We start from the raw sequence: 15,427 nt of genomic DNA on the forward strand, positions 1-15,427 counted from the left end.
ACCTTTGATATTGCCATGGTGAATGGTCCGTATTCTGGTGTTGCCCTCTGTCAGTCTAGTGAACTCGCCATTCAGTTTCCACACCGAGCGGTTGATGGCCCTTCTATTCCCTTGAGTTCTCCAATCCATCCTGGGAATCATCTGGGACCAGGCCACCACAGTGTTTGGAAACCTCTGTGCAATCCATTCAAGGTCTGCCATGAGCTGCTCCCCTACCCCCTTCTGTCCCACAGACGTAAAATCATTTCCTCCCAGGTGAACCACTATAAGGTCAGGGGGGCCTCTCCTTTTGCTTGGGCAGCGATGATGGCTCCTCGGAGCTGGTGAAGGTGCATCCCCCCCACCCCAAACATATGCACTGCAAGGCCATCCCTTCCAGACCCAGATGTAGGTGGCCCTCGGAAAAGTCATGCAGCCCTTTGGATATAAGAGTGGCCGAAAATCCACACAACCCTCATCCTCACTAGGAAATGGAAACAGGAAAACCCCCATGATTATGGCTACACATACATTTTACCAAATTACACAACAATTGCGGCAATACATGACTCTTGTAACAATCCCAGACACACACTTCACCCATTCGGAAACCACCTCTCATTTGAGATAACAGTAGGTCGACACATAATTGCCACATTATTTTCAGGGGAAAGAGGTGAAGAAGATAGTATGTCACCTTGTGCCAATAACACAGTTGTGCTGGCGCAATTGTAATCAGTAAAAGTTGTCTGCTCCTGTGGCCCACCGCCTGCACAGCACGGTGGTAAGGTGACTTGCACATGCTACATCATTACACTTTGGCAGGGTGACTAGTCTCACAGAGGATATGAAGTCCACAGGAAGTGTGCTTTGTACGCTCTCTGAATATAGGTACCCTGACAGAATGTGCCACATTTACCATAAATGGGTGCACCTTCAGATACTTTCAATGTGAGTGTTTCGGCCATAGCTCCAGGACCACTGGTGAACTTGGGGGCACTTCACTACCAAGGAAGGGAGGTGGCCAAGGTCACACCCATCACCCACCACCACCCTACATCGCTTTCTGGTCAGCACTACAGCTTTCCTCTCCTGGAAGGGATTGGACCCTGCCAGGGCACCCTGCACCCACTGCTGAATTTGGAGGACAAAATATCCACCTGGGGGACGGACGCCCAAGGCCAATGACACCCCCCCCCTCTCTAGCTACCCTGCGTTACAGTTTTTCCCACTGCAAAACGATGGGGACCCTGACAGGGCACACTGGGACAACTGCTGGAATTGCACCACAGAAATGGTGAACTTTGCAGTGAAAGGAAGGAGCTCTGTAACAAGTGTGCATAGCATGCTCAGAAAAAATGACCATCTATATAACGACTGGAAAAAAAATTGAAAATTTGCTGCTACTTATGTCGGACAAACCTTTCCTTCTGCAAAGCAGCCGCCTTCCTCAATGCAAGGCACACCCATCACTGGCCCCCGACCCTCCCCACTACCTTTTCCCACCCTTATCACTGACAACGCAGCCACAATTCCTTCCACCGCAGTAACCCTCCACCCCCACATTACCAAGTAATAAATGTTGTACTTACATAAATCAGCAATAGCTTTTCAGTAGCCGCAACTGCAAAGGAAACATAAAAGAATTACATTCAATGCTTTGCCTACCAATAACACATCCAAACTGTCTGGCAACTATCTGTACATTTTTCACTTCCTTCCACCAGTTCCATGACACTTCTCAGTCATCTACCACTACGGAAGGCTAGACTGCACACGGATTGGAAATGGAAATAAGACAAGTGGGCATCTGGCATCCTGCAGAAAAAAAATTAAAAAAAATAAATCCCGGAAATCTGGCATCAAACCATCACTGTTTGGAAACCTCTGTGCTATCCATTCCAGTTCCTCCATTAGCAGCTCATGTATCCCTTCACCTCCCACATACGCTAAATCATTTCCTCCCAGGTGCACCACTGTAGGGTGGGGGGGTTGCATCTCCTTTTGCATGGACATCGCTAATGGCTCCGCTGAGCTGGTGAAAGCGCTTCCCCCTAACCCCAAACCAATGCACCAGGAGGGCAACCCTTTGAGAGCCAAATGTGGTTGGCCCTCGGAAAATCGTGCAGCCCTTTGGGTAAAAGAGTAGGCAATTATCTACACAACCCTCATCGTCACTATGATATGGAAACAAGTGAACCCCCTTGAATATGGCTATACATACAGTTTACCAACTAGCTGAATGATTGCGTGAACACATGGCTCTTGTAACAATCCCAGACACACACTTTACCCATTCGGACATGCACCTCTCATGTGAATTTACAGTAGGTCATTACATAATTGGCACTTGTGTTTTAGGGGAAGGAGGTGGGAAAGAGGTGAAGAAGACAGTATGTCACCTTGTGCCAATAACACAGTTGTGCTGAGGCAATTGTAATCATTAAAGGTTGTCTGCTCCTGTGGCCCACCGCCTGCACTGCACGGTGGTAAGGTGACTTACACATGCTACACCATTACACTTTGGCAGGGTGACTAGTCTGACCGAGGATATGACCTGTGCAGCAAGGGTGCTTTGTAACCTCTCCGAATATAGTTACTCTGACAGAATGTGCGCCATTCATTACACATGCATGCAAATTTGGATTGTGAGAAATTGGGGCGCAGCTCCTGAAGTACTGGTGAACTTGGGGCCATTCGACTACCAAGGCAGAGAGGCAGCCAAGGTCACACACATCAACCACCACCACCCTACATCTCTGCCTGGCCAGCACTGCAGCTTTCCCCTCTAGGACGGGATGGGGACCGTGCCAGGGCACCCTGCACCCACTGCTGCTTTTGAGGGACAAAATATCCATCTGGGAGATGGACGCCCAAGGCCAATGACCCCTCCTGCCACTCTAGCTACCCTGCGTTACAGCTTTTCCCCCTGCAAAAGGATGGGGAGCCTGGCGGGGCTCACTGGGACGACTGCTGGAAAAGGACCACAAAAATGGTGATCGTTGCAGTAAAAGTAGTGTTCTCTGTATCAAGTGTGCGTACCATGCTCAGAACAAAATGACCATCTGCATTACTACCGGCAACATTTTTTAAAAGGAGCTTCTACTTATGTTGGCCAATTTTTCCTTCTGCAAAGCAGCCACCTTCCTCAATGCAAGGCACTCCCATCACTGGCCCCCGAACCGCCCTACTACCCTTTCTCACCCATACCACTGACACTGCAGCCACAGTTTCTCCCACCACAGTAACCCTCCACCCGCACATTACCAAGTAATATATGTGCTACTTACATAAGTCAGCAAAAGCTTTTCAGTAGCCGCAACTGCAACGGAAACATAAAAGAATTACATTCAGTGCTTTGCCTACCAATAACACATCCAAACTGTCTGGCATATATCTGTACATTTTTCAGCTCCTTCCACCACATACATGAAACTTCTCAGTCATCTACCTCCACAGAAGGCTGGACTGCACAGTGATAGCAAACTGGCATAAGACCAATGGGTGTATGGCAACCCCCAGCACACAAAAAAAACATTGCACATATGGCTAAGTGGCAAACTTCCCTCCCAGGGAAACAGCACTGTTCAGCTGCACTGGGGGGCGTTTTGTGCGCTACCCCGGCAAGTGTGTTCCTGGCCACCCCAATACCTCCCCAGAGCACCCACTTCCTTCACAACACCAACACTACAGGCCCTGTTCACCCCATCCCAATAGCAATGTGCCCTCCACCCACTATAAAATGTTGGAATAACCAAAATTTCATACGTACATAACAAGGGAGAAGCTTGAACTGCTCAAGACCTGTAAAGGGAATAACAAAACAAATATTATCTGTGTCAGCCCACCCAAATACCAGACCACCCATATTGGCCCCCCCTGTTGCATTGGTCTGTACGTTTTGGGCACCCCGGCGCCAGACTGGCACACCAATGTGCCCCTCTACGCCAAGGCAGGTATAGTAAACGAAGAACACAATTCAAAATGGCAGGCTTCCCTTTTGCGGGGGCGGAGGGGCCCCCTACACCACTGTGGAATTTTCTAACGTGAAGGGGGGTGCACCTCTCCACCACCACCAATTGGAGGGGCGGCCCATCTCATGTAGCCCTCCCAAGGGGCAGATAAGGGGGGAGGCTGTCCTGCACTCCTCCCTGGGCTCAGGCGTCCGTTCCTAGGAGCAGATATCTGGTCCCAGGGAGGGCTGCATGACATGGCACCCACTCCATTGTGGGCGGGGGGGGTTAATGCCCCCATTCCATTAGAAACTTTCCTGACCCTTTGGGGTGCCCCCCCGCCCCCCTAAAAGGTGTTCCAACATTTTCACTTTTTTCCTTTGGTAACCCAACTCCCCTTTGTGCACAGGGGCACATTGGTGTGCCAATCTGGCGCCGGAGTGCCCAAACCTTACTGCCCCATCTATTGGGGGTCCTGTCCCAGCATTTTTGGGGGCCCTCTCCCCCCCACCCCCAATGGCTGGGGGACACACCTCATGCAGGCCTCCCTGGGCCTCCTCCAAACGGCTGCGTGAGGTACACCCCACCCCCATTTGGGGTGAGGGGGGGAGAGGGCCACCACAGAAGGTGGGGCAGGACCCACAATAGATGGGGCAGTAGGGTTTGGGCACCCTGGGGGCAGATAGCCACACTAATGTGGCCATCTGCACCAAGCAAAGTTGGGTAAACAAAACACAAATTCACAGGCTGCTTTTTAGGGGGGGGCTGAGGGCCACCCTAAATTGGCAGCGAATGAAGTACCGCAACGGGGGGTGGCCCTCAACCCCCCCCCACCCCAAATGGAGGGCCCCACCTCATGAAACTCTCCCTGGGGGCAGATATCTGCTCCTAGGAAGGGGCATCTGACCCCAGGGAGGGATGCATGAGATGGGCCCCCCCTATCTGCCCCCAGGGAGGGATGCATGAGGTGGGGGGGTTGAGGGCCACCCCCCGTTGTGGTACATCATTTGCTGCCAATTTAGGGTGGCCCTCAGCCCCCCCTAAAAAGCAGCCTGTGATTTTGTATATTTTTTTTTGTTTACCCAACTTCGCTTGGTGCAGATGGCCACATTAGTGTGGCTATCTGCCCCTAGGGTGCCCAAACCCTACTGCCCCATCTATTGGGGGTCCTGCCCCACCTCCTGTGGTGGCCCTCTCCCCCCTCACCCCAAATGGGGGTGGGGTGTACCTCACGCAGCCGTTTGGAGGAGGCCCAGGGGTCCTGCCCCACCTTTTGTGGTGGCCCTCCCCCCCACCCCCACCCCCTTTCCACATCATTTAAAAATGTTTTTTTTCATTCCCCTGGGGCAGATGGTCAGCCATCCGCCCCAGGGTTCTCATGCATGTGCCCCCATGCTTTGGGGGCCGGGAGGGGGGAGAGGGCTGCTTACTTGAGGCAGCCCCCTCACAAACGGATCCATGGTGGTCTAGTGGGTTGCTGGTCACGGATCGAGCGCTCTGCCTCATATATGTGGTGTCCTTGGAAAGGGGGGAACCCCCCCTTTCCAAGGACACCATTTTTTACAAAATCCCTGGTGGTCTAGTGGGCCCCAAACCCCCTCCCACCTCCCCCTTCCCTCTGATTTTTTTTTTTTTCCTCCCCACCCGTATTCACCCCTGGGGGCAGTGATCATCTGCCCCCAGGGGTCTCTGCCGCTGTGGCCCCATGCCTTGGGGCCACGGGGGAGGGGGGCCGCTTACCTAGTAAGTAGCCCCCTCCTCCCCCTGCGTCACAAACGGATCTGATCCGGTGGCATTGCTGCCCGCAGATCGCGCGCCCTGCGCCCGATCCGCGGGCAGCAATGCCACACAATGGGTATCGTTGTAAAGGGGAGAATCTCCCCTTTCCAACGATACCCGCCTCGATCTCCGGCTTGAAATACAGCTGGAGATCGAGGCGGACAAAGAAGGTCTCTTACCTTCTCTCTTCCCCGCAGCAGCCGAAAATGGCTGCTGCGGAGAATTTACTTTCAGTTTCACGCCGACGTGCGTTACGCACGCCGACGTGAAACTGAAGGTAATCCAGCCCCCTGGCAGTGAGGGGGGACCTCCCCCTCATATAGCCTGGGGGTTGGATTACAGTTTTGAGCAGGGATCGCTCAAAACAAGGTGCCGAAAAGGACGGGATACCTCGCCCTTGGCACTTAAAGGGTTAAATAATCATTGGGTTACTGGAAAAAATAATCCATACTGGATTTAAAAAAAACAGATTATAGCTACGTGAGTGTAAGGGTGATAGTATGTTTGTTTGAAGTATGTTGTGATTAAGGAAATGCTTGAAGTAGTCGATACCTGTTGGCGTATTCTATCCACATTAGAGGTTAGATGATATTTGGTTATATGAGAATTGAGATGCCGTAAGTGCTTTGCAATGAAGGGTCTTTTTCAAGTACTTAGATAACTGTTGGTGTATTGTAAATAGATTGACATTCAAAAGTGTTATTGTAGTATTATGGATGTAGTTAGATACCTGCTGATGTATTATAACTGTTAATTGTGCTATAGTTTAGTGACAAAATTTGGGTTGAAGGAATATTAAGTACGCATTTGTTAAATTTGCTGGTAACGTGTGTTTTGGAGTAACGGAGGTATCTTTACATTGAAACAAACCACTTCTGTTTTTGACATATGCAGTGTAGTGCCCTGAAGTGGTTGTGGCACGAGTGTGCTATACCATACCTACTATTGTGAAGGTTTTCTTTCCAAGCAATACTTAGCTGTATGTGAAGCCTGTAAGTTTAACGTTATTTTTGGCACCATCTGCATTGTATTGTGCATTAGTAGGACATTTTGGCTATGTGAGATTATTTGTATGGTGGAATTATTGTCTGAATTGCAAAAAGGGAATAATATGCCATGATTTGCATTCTGCATAAACTGGTAAAATGGAATGGATTCAGAAAGTGGTATGGATACATTTAGAAATTGTTCATTATGGATGTGTCTTTGTGAAACATGGTTTCAGATAGTTCATGTATGTTTCCACGTGCATGAAATTTGGAAGATTTAATTTATAAGGATGATTTTGGTTTCCAGTACTTGTAGTAAGTACATTAAGAATTCTTGTGGATCTTCATGTGTGTTTATGGTACATTTGGCCATTCCTGCACATTAGTCCAATTTTTGCCATATATTTGAGACACTAAGTGTTCTGAGGATTATTTGTGGCATTTCTATGAAGGACGAGTATTTGCAAACACAACTGTTCCGAGCCATTTAAGTAAATGTTGTGAACAATTGATGGCATTTGCAAGAGAAGATTCATTGTCACATTAGCATGACAATTTACTCCAGTTGTGTTTCTGAATTTAAATGGACCAAAGAGTTCTGTTTGTGGATCTTTTGATGGGCCTGCAGATCTTTCTGAAGAAGAGACATTTGTGTCTTTCTTTTCTGATGGATGTGCAGTTGAATTTGTACTAGACAGTTTTGTGGTTGTATTGTTTAGTGCAGAAGGATTTGGTTGTTGTTTTTTAAGTGATATTGTTGGTAAATGCTTCTGTTTCCATTAATTGTCTTTTAAAAGGTTTATTTTTTGAGGTAGAGGGTACATATCTAGATGGGTGGTGTATAGTGCCCGTAGCCTGTTCTATTCCAGGTTGCAAGGAATGTTAGCATTTACTTTGTTTGCATTAAAGTTAACTAGTAATGGACCATTGAGTGTACGCAGATGTGAAAGTGCTACGTAACTCAGACCTTCTTTAAAGAATGTGCTGCCAATGTCAATCAATGCTTGATCTGGGGTTAGACATTATTTGTGAATAGTGACAGCATATGCAAGAGATAGAGAAAATTGCTCTGAGCGTACGTACATGTTTTTGAAAAGAAGGAAACGTGCTATTGTCTGGGCAATTTATTTACCTTCCGCAAGTTTGTAAAAGTGGATGTTGACAAACTGAATGTTGTCATGTGGATGTGTTTGAAAGCCAACAATTGTACCAAATGCTCCATTGACTAAACCTTGTTCTACGTCAAGGTTACGTTTTAGAATGTCTCTGAAGTTTAGACACAAAGTCTATATTTTCTCCAATCCGGCTGTTTGGAGATACATTTTTCTAAGCTATTTAGTCATACTGTTGCTTGCTGACACATAGGAAGTGTCATGCTGTGTACTTATAGTTTTTCTGTGGAGCTGATATGCAGAATGGGTTGCATATCTTTTTCAACATTGTCTTGTTGAATTGATTATAGCTTGCAAGGGTTGGCATTAAGGACATGCATTTTAGATTTTGTTGAGTTAATTGTTCCATGACATCAGGCGCAGATGTGTTTCAGCCATATAGTTAATCGATTAGTCTACTATTCAGATGGATTTAGCATTAGTAAGCCAACCAGTTCTAATGCTTTTTAAAATATTAGCATATGTGAGGTCTGCAGACGGGTGCATGTTTTGAGTTAGTTCCATGTAGTGAAAATGTTGCCAGAGATTTACATTTCCAATGCTGCCGAGGGTATTGTGGCATTGTTTGTGTCCTAACGTTTTGAAAATAGGATGACCTTTCACTGGTGAGGACTGTAGGTCGTCTCCGGAAACAATAACATGTTTTCCTCCAAACAGTTCTTCATAGTAGTTTTTTAGGATTTCTTGCATTCTGAGATGAATTAAAGCCATCACGAGGTTGGAAACCATGCTTACTTCGTCTATCAGGAGCACTTTCATTTGTTTTAGAATTCTCCGTAGTTCAGTAGCAGCTTCTGAGGATAATTTGTAGTACTCTTATTTGTTTTAATACTCTACGGGGAGGAGCAGTAGTTGGTGTAAAGTTACACCTCCTATGTTTTAGGCAGCTACACCTGTGGGGGACTTTACTACAGCCAAAAGGTTGTTTGTTAAGTTTTGTAGAAATGTGCTGATTATTTTAATTAAGAAGGTATTACCAGAACCAGCTTCATTATTTACATACAGGGGCAGAGGTTTATATTTTACAGCTACAGGTTTTAGTTTCATGTATAAAACCATGTTCAATTTCTTGAGTGAACTCTAGATAAATGGTGAGTTGTTCACCATTTAGCTGTGATTCCAGCACTGACAAGTCTTCCTCAGATTCTTTATATTGATACATGGTATTTTCTACCTCAATCATGGCTATTTCTGCTTCATTTAGAATAAATTGTTCTCCAAGTGGGTCTTGGCTTCCTATAAGGGAAGGTTGAATGCGCTAAGGAGTGTCTTTGTCTAGTTGAGCTTCAATTTCTTCCACTTGTTGGCGTTCATTGTCCAACGTTTCTTTGCATTGTTTGAAATTCTCATTTGTTATAGAGCCTTCATTTGTTTTGAATGATGCTTCAAATGAGTCAGTCACCTAATAATTATTTTTCTTTTCTCCAAGGCTTAAAAAGTTTGAATAGTGCCATGTAATAACGTTCTCTATGTTGTGGAGATTTAAATGATAACTTTATATGATCATTTAGACTGGGTTTGGCGAGTTCCACTAAGTTACCTTCACATGTTGGGACTGAATATTTGCCAGTTGTCTCATTTGGTGTGACATTGTTTATGTAGGTGTAGTTTTGGGAAATGTCATACAGAAACATATTTTCCAAAGCAGTACTTTTGTTTGGGTAGTATGTGTCAATTACATTGTTTTTAAAATGTCCTGGCTGTTTGGATCATATTTTGCTATGTTTTCTATCTCTTGGTAGGATTTGAATACTTTTTATCAGGATGAAGCTTGTCCAAGGTTCAGCCAGACAATGTGCTCAGATTTGCCATATAAGGCTGTACCTGTTAAACGGTCTGCAGCTTCGTACCACCCACATTCTCTATGGGAGAACATTATTATACGGAAGCTGTACAATTTCTGTGATACTGTTTTGTCAGATTATATGTCATCCCAGAGGTCCTTTAGCTTGTTTTCTCAGCTTTGGTGAGATAGGCTGTGACATATCTTGCAACTGCAGAGGAATTGTCTGCAATGTATTGTATGCCTATGTTTGCATTCCACAAGAGGGGAATTATTGGATTGTGATCATTGATGTACTTGGATGCTTCGTCCCTTTTAATGTTTGTTAAGTAGTCAGCCGGAGACAAACAAGGTTTTTCTTTCAAAGTTGTTTATTTTCACAACTAACACTTCACAGGTCATTGAATTTGGACAAACTGATGACGGTTCCTTTCACCTCGCAGGCCTTGGTGCTGCGACTTGCTTTACTTGCAATTCAGTGGTTTAAGCTTTTATAAGTCCCAAATAGTCTCTTATATTTCCCCAGCACGTATAGGATTTCCCCCCTCAACTTGCTCGCCTGCCGGCCCAACAAAATAAAATAAAATAGCAATTGCCCACAATTCACACCTTGTAATACTTTTCCTCCGGTTGCCGCTTTTCTTCTCTGGAATGCTGTCTTGAGCCTCGCACCTGGTATGGCGTCAATCTGTGGGTTTTCTGCTTCTTCCTAGTAAACCCACTCGTACTCTCCGCTGGTCTCACTCCAATCGGGTGTGGCACCCATCGCCACGCGCTGTTCCTGCAAGAGAAGACCCCGTCTGAGTCCCTTGGAGTTGCTTTTAACCCTTGCCCCGCTCCTCCCCCGTAATCAGCCTCGGGTGTTCCCAGCAACGGTTTTATCACACCTGACCCTGATTCCCCACCTCCTCCCTGCTCTGCCCACTGTGGGTTAACCCTGTACTTCGTGTCTGTTCTGGTGGGTCTGATACGATAAGGAACCCCGGTTTTCCCTTTCCTTAGTTTCCTTTCTTTTCTCATCGGTGGGCCCCCTCCTTGATGCAGTATTCCGTGGGGCATTCTGGGATCTGTAGTCTTTTTTCCTGTTTTTCTTTCCCTTAACAGCCAGCATTGGCACCCGGCTGATCTCTTCCCCAACCCCCTCCTTTCTCCCATGATCCTGGGCGGCCGCTACTGCTTCCACATCACAATGTTCTATGTATTTTTAGGGGATTTGCCTTTTACACTGTGTCGAACAGAAGACCCCAAAATATTACTTGTCCTTTTTGCAAACTTTATGTTTTTAGAAATGTAACACTTGTGTATGTAGGTCACTAGCTGTGGTTTCTGAAGGGATATCGTAGGTAATGTATTTTTCAATACACTGTAAAACAGTGATGTCATTATCATTGCCAAACTTTGGCGCATCTTTTATCCACATAAGCATGTGGATGTGTGGGGCTCCTCTGGATTGATATTATTTTCTCGAAAAGAAGTCTTCCAAAAAGAGGGGTCATTTTATTGCAGATAAAATACAGCATGGCAATGAAGTGATGGTGAAAGTATCTTGATACATTGGCAGGGTGAAGAGAACAGAGTTCTCCTGGTGTTTGTATATCTATTCCGTCTTTATTTTGGTTTGCAGTGCTTAAGTAGTACAAGTCATCCCATGCATACTCTGCACAACTTAAAGAAAACAAACCATGTGCGTGGGCTTAGGTTCCTTAGCATACAACGTATATCAGCGCGACATCAGAGCCAGAATTCTTTTGTACCATGCATGTTTGCCAATAGATTTGTGATACTTGACTGCAAAACGTTATCTTTTTCTTTTATTTTTGGAAGCAGTTGGGAAGGTGATATGTTTAAAAAGTTAGAGCCTTCTTTGTAATGTGTGTGCAACTCCATAACTTAGAGTTGCTAGTTCACTTTTGAAAAGTAGGTGGAAAATATATTCAACATTTTGTCTGAATCTGGGGTCTCAGAATACATTTGTAAAGAGTGATATTCTGATGCACTAATTTGCGCTGCCCTTTCATCATATCTGCCTCCTTTTCCTGTGGGAAAATGTAGAGGATAATAACATGCTTCTATACTCTCATTGGGGATCCTTTGGCTTGATGCATTTGATATGTTCCTAATGCATCGTCAGTTGTGTCTTTGGAGTGTAGTGGGTGAATTGTTTACTGGTCTAAAATGTTAGCTGCAGTAATAGGATCTACACATTCAAATTGGCCAGTTTCCGGTGACTCTTGAATAATTTGGGTGGTTTCTCTTAAGTTTTCCTCTATTTTTACATCTTTGTGTTTGTTTGTTTGTTTGTTTATTCATTTATATTGCTCGCCAGACCCAAAGGTATGAGGGTGCAGGAGCAGCAAAGTTATTCTCAGCTTAGTGACAGTGCTGTACATTAATTTACAGTATGTACATAGGTTAATACAGTTACGAGGGATACAGTGAAATACAGTTTGCGATTATACATATTTACAAAGGCGATGTCAGTTATTGGTCATTGTTCTTTCATTGTTTGTGGTATTCATAATTTTATTTTAGATATTGTCGGGCTTGTCTAAATTTGATTAAGTCGACTAGTTGTTACAAGTTTCTTTGTCTTTTGTTTGCACACAATTAACTTTGCCACAATGATGCAGTGTTTGTATTATAATGCTCTCGTACAAGTTAAGCTGTTGGAGAGCTTTCGAAGTGGGAATATTTCTAAGTTATTATGGATAGCACGTGATGGCATCTGGCTATTGTCAAGCTTTGTGTTGCAGTACGTGCACACTTTTGAGGGGCTAGTTATTTTGTATTTAGCTTCTGCTATTAGATATAAAGCTAATTGAACCATTGGGATTCTTCATTGTCTTCTATTTTGTAGGCTAGATCTACTATATTTGTGCTCTTTTTATAAAACGTTCTGCAGCAACAGACACATATTTAGTCCAGTATTTCAGCAGATGTGTTTTGAAACTTAGCTATTTCTTTTTTGGATGTCTTTAGTAGAAGGTTGGTGTTCATGAGGTTTTCGGTAATGTTTTCTAAAGGTACACAATTTTCTAAGTAACCCTCAGTTCCAAAGTATTTACTTTGGATGTGCTCTATTTCTTGAAGAAGTTCTTTGGCTGTTCCACGTAGGAGAATGTTATTTAAATTTTGCAGTTCTAGAGTGGGTAATAAGTGCATTCCACTCTCGATGTTTGTATGTACCAATTGTTGCTTCAAGTTACAATTCTTCTTAAAAGAAAACATAGGTTTTCTTTTCCAACTGTAATATGCACTGATATAATACTTTGTGTTCTAAAAGAGGGTTTATTTAAACATGTTTTGATAAAAAAGCTTTATTTTTCAAAAAATGGGTATTTTGTATTAATTTTTAGATGATGGCTCATTTACATTTGCTATCATGCTAGAACTTGTGATTCATTCAATAATATTTTTCCAAAACTCGCCTTTAGCAGTAAGTTCTAGGCGTTTGGGGATTTTAGGCTCTCTTATAGAATGAGTAATACAGTATTAGTTTCGGATTGGTGCGTATTTCCTTGCATATTTTTTCAAATTGCCAAATTAGAGTCTTGTGGTATGTAGATCATGCCCCTCAACTGAGTTCGGTAAAAGAGTTGACTTTTGTAGTCCTCTTTCCATTTCCTCACATGGGCGTAAAAAATAATTAAGTGGTGAGGCGCCTTTCTTGTAATCTTTGTGCAATGGCAGTGTGAGTGAACACAGGTCGGGGAGAGACGTCCGCAAGTCAGCGGGTGCAAAGGTGAGTTTAATAACCGATGTGTGATATTTAGTTTAGGTTTTCGAGTGCCGCGATGGGGATTTAAACGATTGCAAGATTCTAAGACTTTAGCAGGCACGTGCAATGACAAAACCTGGTGTATATTGTGCAGCAATCATTTGAGCATGCCACACTTTGGCGAAATAGAGGAGTTACATTCATTTCTGAACTCTGTATTGAATAAGTGTATTAACTATATATAACGTGTGCATTTTTCTGTACTATGCCGTGTGTGTACAAAGCAGTGTTTATTTAGCATTTTTTGCCAACAATGTTGGTGAGACAAATAGTTCTGTTTACCAACAAATATGGTATGTACTATTGGAATATGTGTAGTACGAAAGTATAGATATAGGTCGCTGACTTAATAAAATAAGTTATTCTCTAAAGAGCAGTATAGCTGAGAATGGTAGTTTAGCGCTATGAATATACATAAAAGAGATAAACAGAGTAAGGAAGATATATTCACATTATAGATTAGTTCCATTGGTATGCTCTTTGTGTTACCACAGGACTATCATATTATGTTACAGAGGATGTGCTGTGCAAGACAAGAATATTTCTAAGGCAGCACGCAACTAGATGTGAGACAATTCTAAAGTGTATAGCTGTAAGTATATTTACGTCATTTATTAATGGATCTCTAGTTAGGGTTTCCTTTATTAATAAGTGTGCTGATAAACTATCCTTACTACAGGATATCAAGTGATATATAAGAAGATGAAGGCCTTGTGCTAAGTGCTGAGATTCAACTGGGCTATGGAGAACCCCTCTCAGCTTGTTAACGATATTTCTATTACTAGTAAGTATTTGTAGCATTAGAAATTTGTAATGAGTTTAAAGATAACTTAAACCAAAAGTTATTGTGCTGTTTTTTGCATTTCTTAAAGTGGGTTGAGACAGGTTGATTCCTATTTTGAAGTGTGAAAAGGATTGATCCAAAATATCTCTCTCTCTCTGTGTCATGTATAGACACTGCATCCAGAGACAGAGGCCTAATGATTACTTATTAGAATCATGTGTATTTACATTAATAGTACAAATCAAAGAAATAGGGAATGGTCAAATGTATATATCTCTAATATGGTGTATTGTATTTGTATCTTTTAGGTGGTGTAACTCACCCTACTTGGTTAAATGGGAATGATTTAATTCCTGAAGAAGGTTGAGTAGATGAATTTATGGCAGTCCAAATAGTCAACCGGAACATATGTAGACTTTCTGAATCTGTAGAATTGATTAAACACAGATAGCACCATCGGCTATTGAGGTGGAGGACATTTGTACTGTGAATTAAACTGTATGTTGACCAAGGGGTTAACAAACTAAGTGTGATTGATACATGTTTTAAGATATTGAATGGATGATGGGAGTGAATAAATGTGTGTGATTTGAATTGTGATAATGTTTTGAGATGTGTTTTTAGAATTGATATTTTATATTTCTTTATGATAAACTAAATTTGAATTTAAAGAGTCACATTTATTGTTATTTATGAAAAGAAAAATGCATAATATATACCATTCCCTATCCCACTGTTCCCTTTTCTGATCTATTATTGTTAGTAGGCTGAACAGGCACCCCTTTGTTTATAAGTACACTTTGAAATGACAGTTGGTGTGCGAAAGTTTAAGATGTTAGGAGTATATGCATACTTGCCAGCATGATGCATTGTAATCTGTAGGTGTATAGGTAGCTAGATTTTTTGTTTGCGTTCTGGGACTTGTAGTTCCACTTTTACCATTGTGAAAGTTGGAGTACAAGTCACAGAATGTAGAGAAAAAAGTAGGACTGCATAAGCAGCTGAAGATTGCAATGGTCTATGTTAGGATGTATACAATATCAAATATATTAAACTGGCACCCACTGATTGCCAATTACAAATGGTGTACAGATCTATTTGATCTGCTTTTACTTTTGTTTATGAAAAAGGGACACTGTGCTGCTGTAAATGCCTAAATACATTTTTTTTACTTTCCTAAAAATGCTTCCCAAAATTTTTTGAAAAGCAC

At 43.2% G+C, this 15,427-nt stretch overlaps 1 long non-coding RNA gene across 1 annotated transcript; it reads left to right on the forward strand.

The window, feature by feature from the left end:
• The first annotated feature begins 13,920 nt into the window (after positions 1-13,920).
• LOC138504829 (uncharacterized) lies at positions 13,921-15,110 on the forward strand. The gene is made up of 3 exons (XR_011279998.1): positions 13,921-14,025; positions 14,113-14,217; positions 14,526-15,110. It is a non-coding gene; the product is annotated as an uncharacterized lncRNA (long non-coding RNA).
• Positions 15,111-15,427: the final 317 nt, after the last annotated feature.

Source organism: Ambystoma mexicanum, chromosome 11 (assembly GCF_040938575.1).
Source record: "Ambystoma mexicanum isolate Mex_15411 chromosome 11, UKY_AmexF1_1, whole genome shotgun sequence".
NCBI classification, from domain to species: domain Eukaryota; kingdom Metazoa; phylum Chordata; class Amphibia; order Caudata; family Ambystomatidae; genus Ambystoma; species Ambystoma mexicanum.